The sequence below is a fragment of the Panthera tigris genome, chromosome B4, assembly GCF_018350195.1.
Source record: "Panthera tigris isolate Pti1 chromosome B4, P.tigris_Pti1_mat1.1, whole genome shotgun sequence".
Classification (NCBI taxonomy): domain Eukaryota; kingdom Metazoa; phylum Chordata; class Mammalia; order Carnivora; family Felidae; genus Panthera; species Panthera tigris.
In genome coordinates, this window is record NC_056666.1 from 99,175,904 (window position 1) to 99,185,269 (window position 9,366).

At 39.0% G+C, this 9,366-nt stretch overlaps 1 pseudogene; it reads left to right on the top strand.

The window, feature by feature from the left end:
- Nucleotides 1-239: 239 nt before the first annotated feature.
- LOC102960937 lies at nucleotides 240-6,986 on the top strand (annotated as a pseudogene).
- Nucleotides 6,987-9,366: the final 2,380 nt, after the last annotated feature.

The following is a 9,366-nucleotide window of genomic DNA, read 5'->3' on the forward strand; positions in this document are numbered from 1 at the left end:
TACCCCCAGTATTGGGACTCTTCTGCAGGAAGGTCAAGAGCATGATCCTCAAGGTGGTAGACACATGGGAAGTACTCTTTGAGTTTGAAAATGGAGCAAAAAAGTGGGAGTGAAATTTTTCTGTGAGTAAGCCAAGATTTGGAACTGAAAAGAAAGACCAGTTGAAAATGGTGTGTAGGCCACAGCCTGCCCCTTGCCTCCAGGAGGGTCCTCTGCTAAAGCCAAAGGTAGATCAAAGTGGCTGCAGAGATGAGAAGGCTCTTGAGGAGGACTCTTCCATATCTTGTCAGTGCTTACTCCCTCAGTGCCTTGCCCTCACTCTCCTCTGTGTCCTCGTCCTGGAGCCCCACCAGCCCTGAATGCAGCCTGCACACCAAAGAGAACAAAGAGTGATCCAGAAGGCGAAGCTGGCCGAGCAGGCTGAGTGCTCCAACATACCCACCTGCATGAAGGCCATTATGAAGTCTGCTCTAGGTGGCCTATAAGAACATCTTCAGGGGCTTCAGGTGCCCCTGGAGGATCTTCTTGAACATAGAGCAGAAGAGCAACATGTCTGATAAGAAGTTGCTACTAATTAAGAACTACTGGGAGAAAGTAAAGTCTGAACTGAGATCCATCTGCACCACTGTCCTGCAGTTGTTGGATAAACACTTAACAGCCAATACAACTAACCCAAAAAGAAAAGTCTTTTATCTGAAAATGGAGTTTACTTCTAGAAAACTTTGTTGCACATGGTGAAGACAGAAAACAAACTATAGATAATTCTGGAGAAGCTTCCCAAAAGGCATTGATATAAACAATAAAGAGATGCAACCCACACACCCATCCACCTTGGGCTGACTCTTAACTTTTCTGTACTTTACTATGAGATACTTAATAAGCCAGAACTTGCCTGCACACTGGCAACACTTTTGTTGTTGCCGTTGTTGTTGTTTTATTGAAGTATTATTAACATATAGTGTTATATTAGTTTCAGGTGTATAACATAATAATTTGGCATTTCTATACAGTACTCAGTGCTCATCACCATAGGTTACTCTTAATCCTCCTTATCTACCCCCCATTCTCCCCACCCGCTTGCCCTCTGGCAACCACCAGATTGGTCTTTGTATTTAAGAGTCAGCTTTTTGGGGGCACCTGGGTGGATCAGTTGGTTTAGTGTCCTGACTCTTGATTTTGGCTCAGGTCAGGATCCCAGGGTCATTGGATTAAGCCCCATGTTGGGCTCTGCATGAAGTGTGGAGTCTTCTTAAGATTCTCTCTCTCTCTCTCTCTCTCTCTCTCTCTCTCTCTCTCTCTCTCTCTCTCTCCCCCCCCCTCCCCCCCACTCTCTCTCTCTCTCTCTAACATAAATAAAATGAAGCCCAAATGTCCATTGACTGATGAATGGACAAAGAAGATGTGGTATATATACACAATGGAATATTATTTGGTGATCAAAAAGAATGAAATCTTGCCATTTACAACAACGTGGATAGAACTTGAGTGTATTATTCTAAGCAAGATAGGTCAGTCAGAGAAAGATACATGTCATATGATTTCATGTCATATGTGAAATTTAAGAAATGAAACATGAACATAGGGAAGGGAAGGAAAAAGAAGATAAAAACAGGGAGGCAAATCATAGGAAACTCTTAAATACTGAGAGCAACTGAGAGTTGTTGGAGGAGAGGAGAGTGGAGGGATGGGCCAAATGGGTGATGGGCATTAAGGAGGGCACTTGTTGGGATGAGCACTGGGTGTTGTATGTAGGTGATGAATCACTAAATACTACCCCTGAAACCAATACTACACTATATGTTAACTAACTTGAATTTAATTTTTTTAATGTTTATTTTTGAGAGAGTGCAAGTGGGAGACAGAGGATCTGAAGTAGGCTCTAGGCTCTAAGCTGTCATCACAGAGCCCCACGCGGGGCTTGAACCAACGGAACTGTGAGCTCATGACCTGAGCTGAAGCCTGGTGCTTAACTGACTGAGCCACCCAGGCACCCCCACTAACTTGAATTTAAATAAAAAATAAAATGGAAAAAAAAGCATTTTTTAAAAGAGTTTTCTTTGTCTTTTATTTTCTTTCTTTATTTGGTATTTGTCTTTCTCTTATCTTTCACTTAGCATTATACCCTCTAGGTCCATCATCTATGTTGTTGCAAATGGCAAGATCTCATCTCATTCTTTTTTTTTTTTTTTTTTGGCTGAGTAATATTTCACCCCACACATTCTTTATCCATTCATCTACTTTTTAAAGTTTATTTATTTACTTTTGAGAGAGAGAAAATGTGAACAGGGGAGGATCAGAGAGAGAGAGGGAGAGAGAGAATCCCAAGCTGATGGCACAGAGCCCGGCACAGGGCTCAATCCCATGAACAGTGAGATCATGACCTGTGCCGAAATCAAATGTTGGATGCTTAACTGACTGAGCCACCCAGGCACCCCTACCCATTCATCTATTGATGGACACTTGTGTTGCTTCCATATCTTGGCTACTGTAAATAATGCTGCAAAGAACATAGGGGTGCATATAGACTTTTGAATACCCAGTAGCGGAATTTCTGGATCACATGGTAATTCTATTTTTAATTTTTATTTTTTTTACATTTTTTAACGTTTGTGAGGGTTCTTTCTTCTCTACATCTTCACAAACATTTGTTTCTTGTCTTTTTGATTCTGGTCGTTCTGACATATGTAGGGTAATATCTATGGTTTTGATTTGAATTTCTCTGATAATTAGTGATGTTGAGCATCTTTTTATGTGTCTGTTGCCCATCTCTATGACTTCTTTGGAAAAATGTCTATATGAGTCTTCTGCCTGTTTTAGTCAGATTATTTGTTGTTTTCCTTTTTGGTATTCAGTTATATAAGCTCTTCATATCTTTTGGATATGAACCATTTCTTGGATATATAATTTACAAATATCTTCTCCCATTCAGTAGGTTACCTTGTCATTTTGTTGATGGTTTTCTTTGCTGTGCAAAAGCTGTTAAGTTTTATGTTATCCCAATAGTTTATTTTTGCTTTTGTTTCCCTTGCTAGAGGAGACCCATATAGAAAAATATTTCTGTGGCCAGTATCAAATAAATTATGCCCTATGTTTTCTTTGAGGAGCTTTATGGTTTCAAGTCTCAAATTTAGGTCTTTAATCCATTTTAAGTTCATTTTTGTGTATGGTGTAAGTAACTGGTCCTATTTTATTCTTTTGCATGATGTAGATTAATTGACCATATATGCATGGGTTTATTTCTGAGCTCTCTATTCTGCTCCATTAATCTATGTGTCTATTTTTGTGTTATAGCTAAAACCACTTTTGATGAAGCCATCACAGAACCTAATGTACTGAATCAAGACTCATACAAAGACAGTACTCTTATCATGCAGTAGCTTAGTAACAACCTAACATTATGGACATTAGACAATGCAGGAGAAGAATGTGAGGTACAGAAAACAAAATGTGTCCAGAGTATCATCCTTTTTTTCCTTTAAGAAACCTTTTTACACATCTCCATTCCTCACTTGAATTTTCTATAGCAAAGAAACTCTTTCATGTTTCTGAAATCATCCATTTGGTATTTCACAGTGGATTAAATTTCTTAGAGTAAGTGTTTTACCATAGGTGTATCATAAGCCATCTCTTCTTCAGATGTAAATGGTATGTGTTGAGTATTGTGTGGAATAAAGTGGATATTTAAAACTAGAAAAAAAAATGGGGGTGATGTAGGACAAAATCCCACCAGAATAGGATTATAGGAAAGGTACTGAGTCAGATAGTTTCCCATGCTGGCCAACAGGTGGCATTAGAGTAGCTTGAATGCCAACTAGAACAGAGGATGGAAATATTTAGGATCAAGGCAGCTTTTGGGTGAATATATGGGGAGGCAGTGTGACTGGTTGTCTGTATTTAGGTATGTCTGATCTCTCTTTCTAAATTGTTTATTGCTTGAAGCTAAGAACATTTTCACATACAACAAAAAGTACTGAACTTTTCTGTGTTTTAGTTTTCTCCCTTTAAAATGGATGTAACCTACCTCATAGTGTTATTGAGATCAATGAAGAGTTAATGCACATAAATAAAGAGTGCAGATTACAGAATAAATATGCAACAAATGTTAGTCAGTATGACTGCACAATGACCATAAGGCACATAGTGACCACATGTGACATCAACAGGTATTAGTGGATGCATAAATGCACAGGATACTCATAAGCCTGATATTTATAACTGAGACTGCCTAGCATTAAAATATCCATAGAACATTTAGTAAGGGAATAATCATTCACATGGGTAATAGGATACTTTATTTAAAAAAAGTATATAATCTCAGGGCCCCTAGCTGGCTTAGTTGGTAAAGCGTGTGACTGATCTCAGAGTTGTGAGTTCCAGGCCCCTGTTGGGTGTAGAGATTACATAAAAATAAAATCATTTAAAAAAATTTTTTATGTTTATTTATTTTTGAAAGAGAGAGCGCAAGCAGGGGAGGGGCCGAGAAAGAGGGAGACACAGAATCTGAAGCAAGCTCCAGGTTCTGAGCTGTCAGCACAGATCCCGACATAGGGCTCAAACCCACAAACCATGAGATCATGACCTATGCTCAAGTTGGACTCTTAACCAACTGAATCACCCAGTGATTCACCCCAAAATAAAATCTTTTTTAAAAAATATATAATTTCAAGAGTCCATTGAAATGGTATCTCTCTGAGTATCATTTAGAGTTCATGTATTTTTCATTGAATCTTTCAAGAGAGGTGTTGTATCAATATTGCAAAGCTAGGGAAACCTATTTTGGTGTATTCCTTAGGTAAGAAGTGCCAGTCCCTACACTTTTGCCCAGACGCAGGTGTGATCAGCTTTATGAACTTAGTTCTATCTTTACCTAGAAGGCTACTCAGAAAAGAGGCTCAAACTCATCTTGCTGTTCTAAGCTTGATAGTCAGTGGACTAGATGAGGACTCTAGAGTACTTACTTAGCCATCAATCTGCATTTTCCCTTCCTAAATTTTGACTCCAGGAGTTCAGGTCTTAATATGGGGCTTCTAGGGGCACCTGGGTGGCTCAGTCGGTTGGGCGTCCCACTTTGGCTCAGGTCATGATCTCGCGGTCTGTGAGTTCGAGCTCTGCGTCGGGCTCTGTGCTGACAGCTCAGAGCCTGGAGCCTGTTTCAGATTCTGTGTCTCCCTCTCTCTGACCCTCCCTTGGTCATGCTCTGTCTCTCCCTGTCTCAAAAAATAAATAAAACGTTAAAAAAAAAAATTTAAAAAAAACCAGAATGGGGCTTCTACCCAGATTCCTGTTTTTCATGTCGATTTTTCCTGAGATTGGAATTTTTCCTGGACCTCAGCCAGGGCCCTGACAACCTGCCTGTTCATTTCTTACCCTCTTAACCTGATACCCCAAGTATTCCACTGTCCCTTAGATGCTGAGTGAGAGTTGCTTCAAACACCATGGATCCCTCTGGAACAACTATCATTGTCCCGCTGACAAAAACTTCTGTAGTCTAGGAGTCAGTAATAATCATCATATCCTCTCTTGGATGTGGACCCAAATTAGTCCTGCATTCTCCACACCACTTCAGACCCTGTTATTGAGATTCCTGACAGGCCAGCAAAGGTGGGCCAAACTGCTGGGTTATCCTTCCCTTCTCTTGTCCATGCCTATTTCCACTTTCCATACAGGCTCGGAAAGCTTCATTCATGGCTGACAAGAAGGAAAGATTGGAATGGAATAAGAGAAAGGCAGATATTTCAAGAAAGAAAAGTGATAAGAACCCTTTAGCTCCAGAGATATAAATGCTATGCATAAGAAATGAAAAATAAAGTGATTCTGAAATTTTAACATGAGGAGGGAAATATAATTTCAAAGAGGCAATATGGAAATAAAATGGGATTTAATTATGTTTGAGCCCTTACGCTTTTATTTATAGATTATTTGACTTAATGCAAGCTTAAGCTCTCTGAGTCTCAGTTTCCTCATGTGTAAAATGGGATTATAAAAATGTTTATTTTGCAGGGTTGTGAGGATTAAATGAAATAAGGCATGGAAAAATGCTCCATTTTGGAGCGGTGCTTGTCCTGCCCATGACCAATTCTTAGATTAGAAGTTAAAAAGTAATATCCTGTGGACTGGACATGGCTCAAAGATAAGTTTTGTTTGGGCTTGTGTCAGGAGTCCTCAAGACCACCCCCAGGTTTGATGATTCACCAGGAGGACGTACAGGACTAAGCATATAGTCATACTCAAGGCTATGATTTATCATGGCAAAGGATATGCAGCCAAATCAGTGAAGGAAAAAAAAGCAGGTGGGAAAAGTCCAGGGTAAACCAGGCATAAGCTTTCAAGGGTCCTTTCCCATAGAGTCACACATGATGTGCCTAGTTGCCCCCAGCAATAAGTTATGACAACACACATAGAATGCCGCCAGCCAAGAAGCTCATTAGAGGCTCAGCACCCAGAATTTTATTGGGGACTGATCATGTAGGCAGCTTCTGCCAGGCATGTACCAAAATTCCAGACTCCCAGAAAGAAAGCAATTGCTTGGCATAAACTATATTGTTTGTACAAACAGTTCAGGCACAGTGAGTCACTCTTATCAGTTTTAGGAATGGTGGGAACCCTCCCAAAGTTCAGGTTCCCAAATGCTAGCCAAGGGTCAATTATCAGTAGACCTTTCTAAGAATAAGCAGGTAGACCTGCTAAATTAACCATTTTTGCATAGGATTTGTCCATGTAGGGTTTTCTTCTTCTTTTACTTTTTTTTTAAGATTTAAAAAAATGTTCATTTATTTTTGATAGTGGAGGGCAGAGAGAGAGGGAGACAGAGAATTTGCCCATTCAGGGTTTTCTTCTTTGCTTTTTTCTTTTTTTTTAAACTTAGTTGCCGTCCTTCAAAAATTAAGAAATTTTGCTCAGGATTTCCAGCTCCTTGTAAGAAGTCAGACATTGTGGCAACAATAGATCCATATTCCCACATGGCAACAATTGGCAGTCCATTTTAAATAAGGCTTAAATTCCCCTAAATTCACCACCATCTCCACCACTGTCAATAGTCATTCCCACACTGAATGCCGACTGCCATTTAATGTCATGTTTTTGTAACTCTGGCCATGAGCTGCTTGAACCAGGAGTGGCAGTTGACCAGAGTACAAGACAAGGAGGCAGGCATGTAGAATACCACTGAGTCATGGCAATTAACAATAATACATAAGGATCACATTTATGAATTTCTGCTGTTGGAGGTCTCCAAAAATCCAGAACTCCTCTCTGGCACTATTACAGCAATTCTTTATGAGTGTTCTTAGATTGCTTTGACAACACGTCTTTGCAATATACTATAAAGCCTTTTCATTAAAGTTAACTTCAATAAGTTTTTGTTCCTATTCACCCAAAGATTACTGACTGGAATAGTGGTAATATAAATAAAACACTGTGTATATTGTCAGTTAGTAGTTTGTAAATCAAAATTGTTGTTATCTCACTGCCAAGAATTGTTGGAATGGACTAAAATATGTCAACAGAAAGGCAAATCTTGTTCAGAGGAAATAGATCCAGTGAATATTCAAGTAGCTCTGCATATCAGTGTATCCACTTACTTACTTACTCAACAAATGTTTGTCAAACACCTACTATGTGTTAAGATAATGCTATTTAACAAAACAAAATTTCATCTTTATATTCCTAGCATCTAGAAAAATATGAGGTATGAAGTTTGGATTCAATAAATGTTTCCTGACTTCAAAAATAATGTTCACTTATAAGGAGATCTAAAAGTGCCAGGATAGAGATAATGAAAGGAATTTGATTGAATATAAAAAGGGGAAAATGCAAGTGATATTATTGTAGGATTATGCTGCTTGTCACCTAATCAGACAGATGTTCCAGAAGCTGCTTTCCAATTCCAGTTACAAAACTGACACAGAGGCAATTCAGAGGAGAAATGGCAACTCTTCCAATGTGTATCGAATGTTCCATTCTACTAAAGGCAAAGAATTAGAAAAAAATTCTTTACTTTCATACCTGATAATTTTATTACTCAGAAGACTAAGGAAGCAATTAGGGAATTGACTTTTACTAATAAATAAAAACCAGTCAGTGAAGTATACAGAAGCTACAAGAAGATTAAGAAAGAGAGGCAGTGTCACATTAGAGTTGGACACTGGGAGTAGAGTATGAATTTGTTAGTATTCTTTAGTTGTAAGTGGCAGAAATCTAATTCAAATGGACTCAGGCACAGTCGGATCAAGGTTTTCAAAATAAGTCATCAAGAAACAGTATTTTTCTTTTGTTATTATTTGCTTTTCTGTCTACTGTCTTCATTCTTAAGACAGGGTCACCATTCATAGTGGCCAGATGGCCTCCAATAGCTCTGAGCTTCTGTCCTTCAAGGTTAACAAGCTCATTAGAGATATCTCTTTCCCAACATTTTCCACAGATTTCTGGGATTGGAGAGTCATTTGACAGGTTTGTGTTATGGGCCCATCTCTAAACCAATTATGTGACCTGTGTGAGGGGTGGGGGTAGGAATATACTAGGCACATACTAGGTCTGAAGCTGAGGAGCTGAAGTCAGTACTAATGGACTGAAAAGGAATCGTTCCATAAAGGAAAATTAAGGTTCTACTACAAGAATTACAGGTGCTGGGGATTCATTGCTTCACCAAATATTTACTGAGCGCCTACTATATGTAGGCTTAGTTTAGATTCCAGATACATAACAATGAATAATAAAAACAAAAATCCTTGCTTCATTGGACTTTGCATTCTAGTTGGGATGAGAGAGACAATAAACAGCTACATTAATAAAATATGTAATATTTCAGGTGGAGATATATACTGTAGGAAAATATCAGGGAAGAGGAATAGGAATTGCTGCAGTTTTATGTAGGGTTATCAGAAAAGCCCTTATTGAGAAGGGGACGTTTGAGCCAAAGCAGATAAGAGAATGAGCTCTGTAGATATCTGGGTAAAAGGGGGGAAGGAACAGCGGTGCATATGTGGGTTTTTATCTTGCTCAAGTGGGCCAGGGAAGAGTAGGAGAGGAGATCAAAGATTATAAAATGTCTTGAAGGCTATTGACTTTGATTTTAATGAGTTGAGAAGCCACTGGAGAGTTTGAACAGAGTAGTGATATCATCTAGCTGACATTGAAAAACGTAGACCAAAGGGAAGAAGCAGGAGATTAGGTAAGAGATCAGTGCAATAATCCAGATTAGAAATATTAATAGTTTAGACCAAAATGATAACAGTGGACTGGGTTAAAAGTGGTCAGATTCTGGGGGTGCTTGGGTGGTTCAGTCAGTTAAGCGACCAACTCTTGATCTCAGCTCAGGTCTTGATCTCAGGGTTGTGAGTTCAAGCCCCATGCTGGTTTCCATACTGG